Raw genomic sequence first — 13,040 nt, forward strand, 5'->3', positions numbered from 1 at the left:
CTGGAGCAAGAAGAACTCATTCACTATTGGTAGAATATAAACTATGTCTAGCTACTCCGGAAAATATATTTTCCGCATCCTCCATTTTTATATACTTTGCAATCCAAGAAGTTATTCTATTTTTCCGTATGCACACAAGAGAAATAAAAGCATGCACCCCCATAAAGATGTAAGCATGATGTCATTGAGTACATTGAAAAGAATAACCCAGACCCAGCCCAGACAGAAAGTGAGGCGGGCCACCTTTTCCACGGCCGTGGCTGAAGCCCGGACAAGCTGCCAAAGCTAAAGGTAGAACTGGCAGAAGTGACATTTCTGGGGCTCCCCGAATCTCGTGGGGTCAGGAAGGTCACGGGGCGCCCAGGCAGACTTTGGTTGAACGGTTCAGGGAGGTTTCTGTGGGCTCTGCACAGGAACCACGAAGATGGGGCGCTGAAGAAAGTGTCAGACCTGTGTCAGACCACCGGCCGTCTCCCTTCTCTCAGCCCCAGCCCCGGGGCCATGGTGGCTGGAATCTCCTTCCCAAGTCCATGGCGCTGTGATTATTTGCCTATTCGGAACACGAGGGTCTGTCTAGTTTGAAGAGTGGCAAAGACAGTGGGGCAGCGTGGCACAGGCCACTCCGGTCAGCGCAGAACGTGAGGGACGCCTCAGCATGTAGGCAAAGGCCAGACCCTGGGTGCTTCATTCTCAGACTCCGAGAATTCACTCTTGCTGAGAAACTCCCCATCTCTTCTCATTTGACCTCCAGATTCCCTGCCTCTGAGAGTGCTCGGTCAGTACCCACGCTCCCCAATGGCCTGTCCATAGTGCATCTGGGGTATAAATTTGATTGAATAATCCTTGCACCTCAGGCTTGAATAGAATACCCAAGTGGTTTGCTGTGCTACTAGTGAGACTAAAACTATAGGCGGCTACTGCTGCCCTGTAATCCGGACTCAGGAGGTTGGGATCTAAGGATTCACGGTTCAAAAACAGCCAGGAAAGCCCATGGCATGCTCTTAGTTCTACTTAACTATCAAAAAGCCTGAAGTGGACCTGTCCTTCAAGTGCTAGAATGCTAGCCTTGAGCACAAAAGCTCAGAGATAGCACCCAGGCCCTGAGATCAAGCCCCAGGACCAGGAAACAAACAAACAGCAACAAAACAGGAAACCTTGGATCACAGGGAAAATTGTCAGATTGTCCGTTTAGAAAAACCAGTAAAGGAGCCGACAATGAACATGACAACATTGCTGTGAGTCTCTCTTACTGTAGCATTGTCCACTTATATATTTTTTTATTTTTTTAAAGTTTTTTATTGTAATTAATAAAAGGGTTACATGATATTTGCCAGATAGAAGGTGCATTAATTCACATACATTGATACCTTTCACATGTCTTGGTCCCCACTACCCTTCCTTCCACCCCCCCCATCTTGGTTTTCCCCCCTTCCCTATCCAATTTCAAATAACCAAATACAAATATATCCAATATATCAGATGACAAAGTGAGATACTGTAACAATATGATATAACCAAGTGTCCACTTATGTTTTAAACATGGCTGTTGCTAAATTTGTTGGTTTATTGGACAGAATTTGAAGTATTCAAATCACCGGTACAACTGAAGTTCTTATTTCTTTCCTCTATAAAATAGAGCTTTTATATACTTCATAAAAAAGAATTGTTTTAATATATTCCTTTAATTTCTAACTTTTAGGAGTCATTTTATGTGCCTGGCATGTTTTTGCCTTCCCAGTACTGCAGGAAAGAATAGCTGTATTTCCGAAAACAAATGGCTGCATATGTTTTTCTTTCTTTAGAGTGCTCTTCATGAAATATGCGATTTATAAGACTCTTTTGATTGCTTTTTAGAATTGCTTGTAAGAGTCATGTGACTATGGCTATGCTGTTAAGAATTGTATCATAGATGTAATTAAATATTTTAGATATAAACCGATAACTACGCTTTAGATATGTGTTCAAAAAAAGCACAATATTACCACAAATGTCTATTAATAAGAAAGGAATAAAAGCATTGTAGCTCATATACAATGGAATAATGATCAAAGGAAAAATATTTCAAATCTATAAACACATAAAAATGTAGATGGGTATTTTCTTTTTTCTTCTATTTCATGGTATTTTTTTTTGCCAGTCCTGGGCTTAAGCTCAGGGCCTGAAGACTCTCCTTGGATTTTTCACAAGGCTAGAACTCTACCACTTGAGCCTCAGCACCACTTCTGGCTTTTTCTAAGTATGTGGTACCAAGGAATCGAACCTGGGTCTTTGTGCATGCTAGGCAAGCACTCTACCACTAGGCCAAACTCCTGGCCTATTTTATTGTATTTTATTGTCAGGGTAACCTATAGAGGGGTTACAGTTACATTTGTCAGGTATTGGGTACATTACTTCTTGAACATTGATACCCCCTCCCATGTTTTTCTCCTATTTTCCCTTGCCCCACCTCCTCCAAATTATCTTGTTTTTATTTCACAAACACATTATGTTAAAGATATAAGCTATGACTTTTAAAATTATATGTGGTTGGAAGTGGAGCCGTGGCTCAAGTGATACTGCATTAGCCATGAGCAAAAACTGTTCAGGGACAGTGCCCAGACCCTGAGTTCAAGCCCCACAACCAACAAAATGAAAATTGCTATTTCTGTGTGTGTGTCTGGGGGTTGTCCTATGTTTAGCTTGGTTTGCTTAAATTTAAACATGAATGCCACAGACGTTTGGGAATTATGCTAATATTGCTACCAGTCTTCTGGCAATGCATCATAACTTCTATGTGCCCTAGACGTGAATCTTAGTAAACTAATAAAAGTTACATTTTGTACATACAGAAAAGGAATATTCTTTTGGGTAAATTGTGGGTTTCTAGATAAGGTACTATATCTATCTTTACCTTCATAAGCATGGTAGTTTAAAAAAAAAGCACAGCTTGTTAGGATTGTTTTCTGAGGACTTTTTGCTGGTATCAGGGATTAAACCCAGGGCTGGTAATTACTGGGCTTGGGGTTGCTTCGTCAATTGACAATGGTGTACCACTTGCTTCATGCCTCTAGTCCTGCATTTTCCTCATTAATACATTAAATCAAGACCTTTCTTTCCTCAGTCCCAGTTCTCTAGTCTCCACTTCGGAGAAGCTAAGAGGTATGAGCCATGGTGTTCTTCTTCATCAGACATCTTGATGATACGTACAGGTTTGCAAAATTTTCTGTCATACTTTTCAAGTATTAGAGCAAAGGACAAACTATACTGGCTACTCATGTCTAAATCAACCAGGCATAAGGGAATGATTCCCGTTTGTTTTCCTCTTTCAGATATTAAGGTATTTCATGACAGAAGGCCTCCATGGGAAACCTGTGATTCCAGTAGCGACACTAAGTTAGCTTCTTGCTGGAAAGTTCAATGAAGCAAGGGAATGAAGTCAGTACCGCCTGGGGTGCTGGAGCAGGTAAGTGCATGTGGACACATGATTAACTCTTAAATATTCATCCTGCTCAAGATTTTAAATGCACTTCAGAAATTTATAGTAGTGAGAAGTATGCATGTAATTTTTAGAAAATTTTTAAAAATTTTGAACACAAAACTATAGTTATGTTTTCCCAAATACATTTATAAATTACTGATACTTTTTGAATATATTGGAATATGGCATCTCTTTTTAAACATTATCTTCAAATAGTTGCCATTTAACAAAATCATTTATGTCTCTGGTGCATCTCAACCTGTGGCACCCTTTATAATAGGTATGCAATTATATATGCTACTAATAAAATTTCCTGAATCATCTCTACCCTTCTTCAATATTCTCATTACTCCATAGTCTCATTACACTCATCTTTTCTGTGTACTTCCAAACCTCTCTCACTGTTCTTTCCCTTTACCTGGTTAAAAAAAATATTTTTATTTTCTGAAGCTTTTACTTCAGATTTCTTTTTGTCTTCTTTTGAAGGTGCAACACGAAATTTTCTTGTCAGTTTTATTGTTTGTTACTATGTTTTGTCTAATACTTGTTCTTTTCTGGGTAATCAATTTTGCTCTTCCTAGATGCTTATGGAATTTTTTTTCTTTACAAAAAATGTAAAATATATCACTGAGAAATACCTCAGTAAGGCGTGGGAGGTGGGAAAGTGGAAGAAAAGCATGAGAAAGGTATCAATGTTTAAGAAATAATGAACCCAATATCTGACAAATGTAACAGTAACTCCACTATATATCACACTGACAATAAAAAACCAAACACCTTAGTACTTAAACAATTCCTATTAATATGTTTTGATGTTGTTGATCAATAATCTGCTTCTCCAATTGCCAGTTTTTGAAAATCAGGGTGAGAGTGTGGACATGCTTTGGCCAATGAGATTAAGACAATCTCTGACATGTCATCGCCTAGAAGAAGACTTAAGAATTATTGTATGATTTGCAATTCCTTCTTTTGGGGATATCCATCATAACAATGCAAAGATGGAACTTCTAGTACTTGAGTCATGACTATGGATAACAGAACAGAGATTTTGCATCTGGCAAAGAATTTCTCGTACACTGGTGGGGATTTGTATAAAAAAAAAACTTATTTTGGACATTTATGTAATCTTTTTTCGTAGGTCATACATAATTATCAGAATAAGCAGATTGATCTTAGGTTGCCAAAAAAGAAGTATACCTGTGTGTCTCTTTATGTAAGATATGATTCTTCAGGCTTTTGTTGTTGTTATTGTTGTTGTTGTTGCTAGTAAGATTTTCCTTTTTTTTGTGGCTCATGAGACTTGAACTTTGGACCTGGGTATTGTCCCTGAGCTCCTCAGCTCAAGGCTATCATCCTACCCCTTCTCATTTCCCCTTTTCTAGAGATTAATTTGAGATAAGAGTCTCTCGGTCTTTAGTGCCCAAGCTGGCTTTCAACCTCGATCCTCAGAGCTCAGTCTCCTGAGTAGCTAGGATTACAGGCGTGAGCATACCTGAAGCTACTAAGATTTTCTTTTCTTTTTTTTTTGTTGTTGGTTGTGGGACTTGCAGTCTGGGCCTGGGCATTGTCCCTGAGCTCTTCAGCTAAAGGCTATTTCCCTACCCCTTGAGTCACAGCATCACTTGTGGTTTCCTGGTAGTTAATTGGAGATAAGAGTCTTTTGGACTTTACTTCTTGGGCTGGCTTTGGACTGCAGTCCTCAGATTTCAGTCTCCTGAGTAGCTAGGATTAAAACAATCTCTGACATGTCATGATTTATACTGCGCCTGGCTTGCTGGTAAGATCTTCTTGAAATGGTTTAGTATAATATTAGAGGATTTTAAAATTCTACAAACCAGGGCAAGCACAGCAAATTATATCTTGCTGAATCTAATTGATAATGTAGCAATGTATCATGACGTCTATAAGTTGGCTAGTATATTGAAGTTGGAGGTTAAACAACTTTAGTATATTCATTTTTTCTGACTCCCTTTTTGTCTAGATATATGCCAGGTCTACCTTTATTCAGCAAAATTGTGTAGGTCAACAATTTTTCATAATTTTTTTTACATTTTCACATTGGGAGTAGCAAGAAACAAGAAAATTCTAGGTTTAAGCTGTTCACAGGAAGGCACTTCCCCTGACATTCGTTGAATGGAAACCATCAAATCCAATCTGTATTTCCACCATGTAAGGCTAAGTCCTATCAAATGAAACTACAAACGTGAGAGCCAAATAATGCAGAAACTATCAGTGCCTATGTCTGAGAATGGCATGCAGATTTTTATATCAGGTTTTATTTAATCTGAAAACCATTATTTTAAATCAACTTTTGTCCAATTTTAAATACCTTAGATAACATGATTTTCCTGTAAGTAAGTCAACTGGCTTTCATAATGTCAAGATATCTGAACTGTCACACTTATCTGTTGTCTACATATAGGTGTCTACAACTGTATCTTCATTGTGTACAAATGTCACCCATTTAACAAAAAATATCAATTGAGCTACATCATGATAGGCTCCTTACACATATCCAACCAAGTCATGAATCCACTACAGTGCTGAGTTTACCAGGTGACAGTAGCATTGTACCAAAAGGCCCAGTATAGACTAATGCTAGGGACCTAGCCAGATAGTCCCTAAGCTGGAAGCCATTGGAATTTAGAGAGGACTTGTTTTTGCTCAAATATAAATATTCTGACATCAATGATGCTTGTAAATAATGAATGTTGTAACTTTTTAATTTAAAAAGATTCTAAGTCTCTTGGCCTAGTAGTAGAGTGCTTGCTTGTCCACCATCTATGACGACCCAAGTTTGATTCCTCAGTACCACATGCATCAAAATATGGATATGGTGCTGTGGCTCAAGTCGTAGAGCTCTAGCCTTGAGAAAGCCTAAAGGACAGTGCTCAGGCTCTGAATTCAAGCCCTAGGACTAGCAAAAAAAAGATGCTAACTCCTGTGAAGGTATTTTATTTTTTAGTTTATCAACTTGATAATTATGTGAGGATGGGCAATAAAAAGTCTTACTATGTCATCTTGCAGATTTTACTCCTAGAACTAAGATTTTAACAATTATCTTTAAAAAATCATATTATGTTATTTATTTAAAAATAATATTGCAGGGATGGGAGCATAGTCTAGTAGTAGAGTGCTTGCCTAGCATGCACCAAGACCCTGGTTTGATTCCTTGGTACCACATATACAGAAAAATCTGGAAGTGGAGCTGTGGCTCAAGTGGCAGAGTACTAGCCTTGAGCAAAAAGTGTACAAGTACAATGCCCAGGCCCTGAGTCAAGCCCCAGAACTGGAAATGAACTATACAACTTGTGGATGAGGACAAGAAGGAAAAAAAAATGAAAGAGAATGAGGGATTACTTTAGCCAAAGCAAGTATATTTTACCTGACTTATAACCCCTCTGTACTTCACCTTTAACATAATAATACAAATTATTTGTTGAAAGCCTACAGAAGTATTTGGATCTCTGCTAGCTTTTCTTGTCAGGTAATTCAGATATTAAAGCTTGACCTGTCTGAAATAATTCAAGTCATTGAAAGAACATGTTTTCCAGAGCAAGGTCAGGAGTGTTCTGACAACAGAATGCTGCTTAGGGAAGGATGTCCCTTGACTGGCCATCCAGGCACTCAGGGACAGCAAAAGCCACCATCTTGGAGGGCCCAGCTACTGCTTGAACTGCAGCAGATCTTGGCATTGGCCGCACATTGCAGCTATGCAGGAATTGGCAGTGTGAGAGTTAGGACAAAGTTACAAAAGATGTGAGGTTGAAGCTGAAGAGGCAATGGAGAATCCAGGAAGTTAAAATCTGTTAAGAGCCACAGATGTGAAGTGGTGTGAGCTGAAGGAAAAGAGCAAGCACACAGGCTGCAGCTGGCACGACAGAACATAGCTGTCCTGAACGTTTGAAACTTTGAAACTTACATGACTTTACCACAGAGTTGTGGATTGCAGACATGTAACTGGTTATCTGTTACTTGCTGTGTTTTCAGTCTTGCTTTAGTCCCATTCTTCCCATACCACAACTCTCCACTTTGGGGATGGTAATTTGTTATGATAAACATTTGTATATTTTAGTATACAATGTACTCTATGGTTCTAGAGTTTGTCACAAGTAAGAATTTGCCTTGAATCTCAGAAGACATTTGGACTTGAACTTTTATGCAGGATCGGCTGTTACATTCCCTTATGTAAATTTGCATACAAACATACAGAACAAACCCACAGTGGGCACTCAGATTCAGAGAAATCCTCTGTGCATGAATATTAACACATACTTCTACCTTTAAACTCTATGGACTCTTGGTCATGAGAAGAATGCCTTCTGTATCACAATAACCACGAACTTTTGGGAGGCCGAGGGTCAAATGTCTCCTGGTGTTAAATGAAATGTGTTTGGATGCACAGTTGACAATGGGTGGGTTTCATGGTCACTTGGGCCAAATTGATTAGACTGAGAAGCGGAGAGGTTAGGAAAGCATGCCTCTGTGTTGTCTATGAAGTATTTCCAATGAGAAGTATTGAAGTGGGGAAAATCTGTCCCAAGTGGGATGAGAGTGGTACCATCCCATGGGCTGGGGCCCAACTAAAATAAAAGAGTGTTTCATTTGTCTACCTCCCTCTTCCCTTCCCACTTTTCTTCTTTGTCTCTTGTCTCCCTCTCTCTTTCTCTCTTTTTCTTTCCTTCTCTCTGCAATCCCCTCTTCGCCATAATAATTTGTATGTCTGCCATAATCTGGCAGTACAAACCAATGTTTCATGAGTGATTCTGGTATGGGAAAGTATAATCAACTTCATGCATCCCAGAAACTGCGAGGAAAAATGTCAAATATAATTTTCTGAAGTTTTTATTTGGTATGATGTTAATCACACTCTAGTAAGATTCTGGATATTTCAAATAGAGTAGATGTTATACACATAAAAGTATTATAATTAAAAACTTCAAAATGATGATCACTGACTGACAGAAAAGTCTGCATTCTCTGCAAATCCAAAGACTTCCTTATAGAGGAATTTTTGCATGTGTCTCTTTGAATCAGTTCTTATTTCTTCTCATCTTTCAGGTGGCTCTGTGTGGTGGTTTGGAGCATTTCTTTTGAATTTTGTTGTATCAGTTTTTCCGACAAGTTTTTCCTTTGTTGTTGTTATTACAATGTTGTTTCTCTTTTAATTTCTACTTGGGGTTTTCTATCCAGCTTTTGCATAGAAAAATTGGCTTGATTGTCTTGCATTTTTCTAGGTCTGTGATGACATGGAAGTCTTTATAAGGATCTGTCTTAACAACCCCAAGTGGTTTTCGTTTCTTATGTCTTAGTTGATCATTTCTCAGATTCATTGTGTCTAGCTCATTCACCTTTTTTTGTAAAATGTTTCTTTGTTGAATAAATTCACTAGACATACTCCGTATCTTAGCTCTATCTCTTCTGGTTTTCTTATTCTGGAACTCCTGTATGTCCGTAGCTGTTATGTCAATTAGCTGAAAAGTGCGCGGAGGTTTCGATAACTTGTTTGTTATATCTAGTTCTAACCTTTTATAATGTTTTGAGTGTTGTTCCTTAAAATCTGTACTTGGCTTCTTACAGCTCAATGTAGAGTCCTTTCTCTTTTTGTCCATTTCATATTCCTCAGAAACTTCTTTTGGTGGTTCATCAGATTTTTTTCCATGTGGCTCATTACTTATGACAGAATGTTCCAGAAAGGATGTGTTATAGCCCTTCACAAACAAAGGTTCTTTCTGGAGCTGCTTCCTATTTTGTTGAAGCTGTTGTCGGATTCTATTTCTTTTCCCTTGTATAGATAGTTTCCTCGGTGACTCCCTCATCTTCCCTTTTAAGCTGTCTTTCAGTTTGAGCAGTTTCTGATGTTCAAACTCTTTCAGAAGCATATGGCTTCTGGGGCACTCACGAAGAAGGTCCTTAGAATCCTCATGTTCACCACCTGAGGTGACCACTAAGGTATATGAACTGGGGTGAGGGGTTGGACATGGACCCTCACTGTGTACAGACTTAGTGAGTTGTTGTAGTTTTTCTGGTTGGAGATGGGCACGACTGAGATTGACCCCTGTAACTCCAAGCTCACACATGGCTGTATTCCTGCTGGTGGCATCGCTCTGCTGCATAAATTCTTCTGGATTAACCGTGGCAGGCAGAAGTGCAACACGACCAAGGTACAAGGTTTGGTACACTAATTTTGTGGTTGTGTCATCTGTAAGTGGTTTAGCTTCTGTGGTGTTCCAATTACTCCTGGCATCCTGAACTCCAGTAGTTTGGTCTTGGAGATCGATGGTGAGCCATACATTTTTCGTGGCCATTAAGGGCCTGGTGTGCTTGGCCTCTTGGGAAGAATTAAACCTGGCATGTGGGTCTCCAGGGGCTTGGTCCACTACTTTGGGGGGACCAACAGTTTGATTCGTGGTCCTGGTGCTCACAGTGGCCTCATCCACTGTAGTGACCTCTGCTGTTGAACGAGTTCCAGCAGCCTGCATGTCAATGGCTCTGGCGTTAGCTGACTGTGGTCTATCAGTAGCCTTGTCAGCTGTTGACTCAGGTCCAGGAGCCTGAATTTCAACAGCTGTGACCTTATCTGATAGAGGGCTCTTAGCTCTGGCAACCTGGGGTCCAGTGGTTTTTCCCTTGGCTTTTTGGAGATCTGAGGTTTTGTCTACAGTACTGGTGGAAGAGTCAGCATTGTACCCCTGAAGCTCCTTGATTGCCTGTGTAACAGTCATGTGTCTAGTGGCCTGGTCCTCTGTTCTTTGGGGGCTCAGGTCCAATACTGGCCTCTTAGTGATCTTTGAGGAGAACCTAAGTAATTTAACATCTTCTTTTGAAGAACAAGCTCTTCCAGTGATGTTTCCAGCCAAATTTTCCTCCTCTCTTTGAGTGCTATGTGGTTGTTTTGTCAGTAAAATATGTAAAAGTTTAAAGCCTTGTGCCTCTAGTGTTTGTGTATTCAGAGTGATTGATGTTGATGCCTTGCGATGTTTTCTCTGATTGTCTTTACCACTCATCCTAGCTTTGAATTCAGCATAGTTGTCCATGAACGGGCAACTCTGCCTCTTCTTGATGTTTGCTGTGTCCTGGGAAGGTTGCGTGTCCTCTGTTACGGACTTACATCTGGCAGCCCCAAGTTTCCTAACTTTTCCTCGCCTCAAGTTAAATCGCACGTTCTTGCTGAGTCTGAAGGGCAGAGTGCTCTTGCCTTGTCTAATTTCGCTGTTTTCAGACCATTTCCAAGCAGCCCAGTTCGTCATGGATCTGCCCTGAAGAAACTGGCCGCTGAAGGTGTTTGGGCCACTCTTGAAAATGGAGGCAGGCTGGTGTAACTTAACTTTGTGTCCCCTAGATTTGGCCCTGGTAGACTCGAGTCCAACAGTTGGACCCTCCAGTGGGAACTCCGCTGCTGATTCTGAGAGCCCAGGGCCTGGGGCATCTGTCGTGGAGCTCACAGTAACGGGTTGGTTTTTGGTTGAAGAGGCTTTGTGGGGTTTAAACTGCACTGGTGGTGTTTTATTCTCCACACCCGGGAGCGGAACAGCTTGGCCCTGAAGGAGTTCACGTTTTAACGTCAGAAGGCGGAGGTTGGTCATTGCGCTGGCTCTGTGCACCTCTCTCTCCTTCCAGGAAGAGATAAGAGTCCCAGAACTGGTCCGTTTGGGAGCTACCTCGTCAGCTGCTAGAGCACTTGTGGTGGTCAGAACATTGCTGTTCCGAATCATAAAGGAAAGTTTGTCCCGATTGTCCTTGGAGACAGCGATAGGAGCCCCAATAGGAGGTCGGTATTGCAGTCCAGCAAGACTGTCCTCTTCTTTTATCACTAATGGTGTCTGCAGACTAGGATGCTCCTCCAACGAGTGTAGCCTGTTGGGCCTGACCTCTACTATAAAGGGGTACACAAAGCTCTGGCTTTTGGGGTGGTCAGAAACCCAGAAGGGTCTTTTCTGTTTGCCATCTTCTGGGGCCAACATAGAACTCCCAGCGGAAGATTTGCGGTGGGCCCTTTCCTCCGCCAGGTGAGGACTGATGGTGATTGGATATTTGTCCGTGTTGGTAAGCCAGGAGGGTCTGTGCATGATGCCATCCTTCGTGGCAAAAACAAGCGCCCCAGTAGATGTTCTTCTGGACTCTCCGTACTCCACTATATGGGAACCGGTGGTGGTTGGAAGCTTGCCAGCGGAGGTGAGAAAGGAGGCTCTGTGCAGATTCTGTTCCTCTAGAGCAAAAATGGGAGCCCCGGTAGATGATTTTCTGTGGGCTCCATAATGTATTATATGAGGACATTTCTCATTGTCCGTCAGCCAAGAGGGTCTGCGCTGAGAACGATCTTCTGTGGCAAAAATAGGAGCCCCGGTGGATGTTCTTCTGGGAGCCCCATCCTCCCCTACTTGGGGACACAAGGACATTGGGTATTTGCCAATGTCGTAAAGCCAGGTGGGCCTGCTTAAATAGTCCTCCCTCATGATGGACTTAGGGTCATTGACGGTGGATGATAGTCTTCGGAGCCTTTTCTCCACCTGGGGGCCCAAAGTAATGGAATACCTGCCATGACTGGCTATGCTAAAGGCCTTGCCCTGGCTCACTTCCTGAAAGTCACTCAAAGTCGTCCCTGCAGATGGCTTGCGGATGGCAAATTGATCTTCTGCTCTCTGTTCTTTGGGCTCCATTGCCCCCACACCCCCCTGAGTATTCGCATTTTACTAAGAACTATGAAAGCAGTTCAAAATAGGCAGCATCTAAATTCTAGGACTGAGCTGAGGCGTGGACCATAGTTCTCACTTCTGCGTCGGCAACCAAGTGAACTGTCCACAACCCGGAGACTTAGATTGTGACCCCCCAGGCCATGACTCTCGACTCTCTAGCTGTGCAGCGCCTCTGTGATGCTATGGGCAGGGCTGAAGTGAAGATGATGTCACAAATGGGGGAGGGGGTGGAGCCATTCACTCTTCGGTAGTTTTCTGTTGCTCCCCTCTGTGTCAGAATAACAACACTGGAGGAAACCAGTGACTTCGAGGTCTTATCCTATGAAGATTATGAGCTTGTGTATGGCTACCAGAGGGCCCACAGAAACTGAAGGTTAGTCTAGTCTGTCTTCAGGCAGTTCAATCTTTGGGAGATTTATCATCAACTCCACTTCCATTCTTCAAAATGGTTCAGCTCCTGACCCTGGGTCCTTTCGAGCTGTCTCCTGTGCCTCAGGGCCAGGGACAGCTGGGCACCTGGGACTAAAAAGAATGAGGCAAATGAAGAGCTGTAGAGGAGATTTCAGTGCAAGCACATGATCTCAGGAAGATATCCTTCTTATATGCTTACTGTGTTGGAAGTACTGGAAGTTGAAACGTTCTTATTTTCTTTAAGTTAATGTTTTAGTACATATCTAACCAATATGTGTAATCAGGCCCTGAGGCGAAGGAGAGAATGGTTAGATGTGTGTGTGTACGCTAGTTTTGTCATGATTCTGCCTACCTGACATAGACAAGGGAAGGAAAGCCTAATGTAGGCTCACCATGCCTCATGTCCACAGAGAGTAGGTGCCAGGACACCCACTCACAGCGTGGCAGCCAGGAAACAGAGAGATACAATGCCTGTG

At 41.6% G+C, this 13,040-nt stretch overlaps 1 long non-coding RNA gene across 3 annotated transcripts in view; it reads left to right on the forward strand.

The window, feature by feature from the left end:
* The first annotated feature begins 12,409 nt into the window (after window positions 1–12,409).
* LOC150055614 (uncharacterized) overlaps window positions 12,410–13,040 on the forward strand; it is a 44,659-nt gene continuing 44,028 nt past the window's right edge. For all 3 annotated transcript variants that reach the window (XR_016537382.1, XR_016537383.1, XR_016537384.1), the window contains exon 1: window positions 12,410–12,526. This is a non-coding gene — a long non-coding RNA (uncharacterized LOC150055614). The remainder of the gene's footprint in view (window positions 12,527–13,040) is intronic.

This window comes from Megascapheus bottae, chromosome 13 (assembly GCF_031878675.1).
Source record: "Megascapheus bottae isolate mThoBot1 chromosome 13, mThoBot2.hap1, whole genome shotgun sequence".
NCBI classification, from domain to species: Eukaryota; Metazoa; Chordata; class Mammalia; order Rodentia; family Geomyidae; genus Megascapheus; species Megascapheus bottae.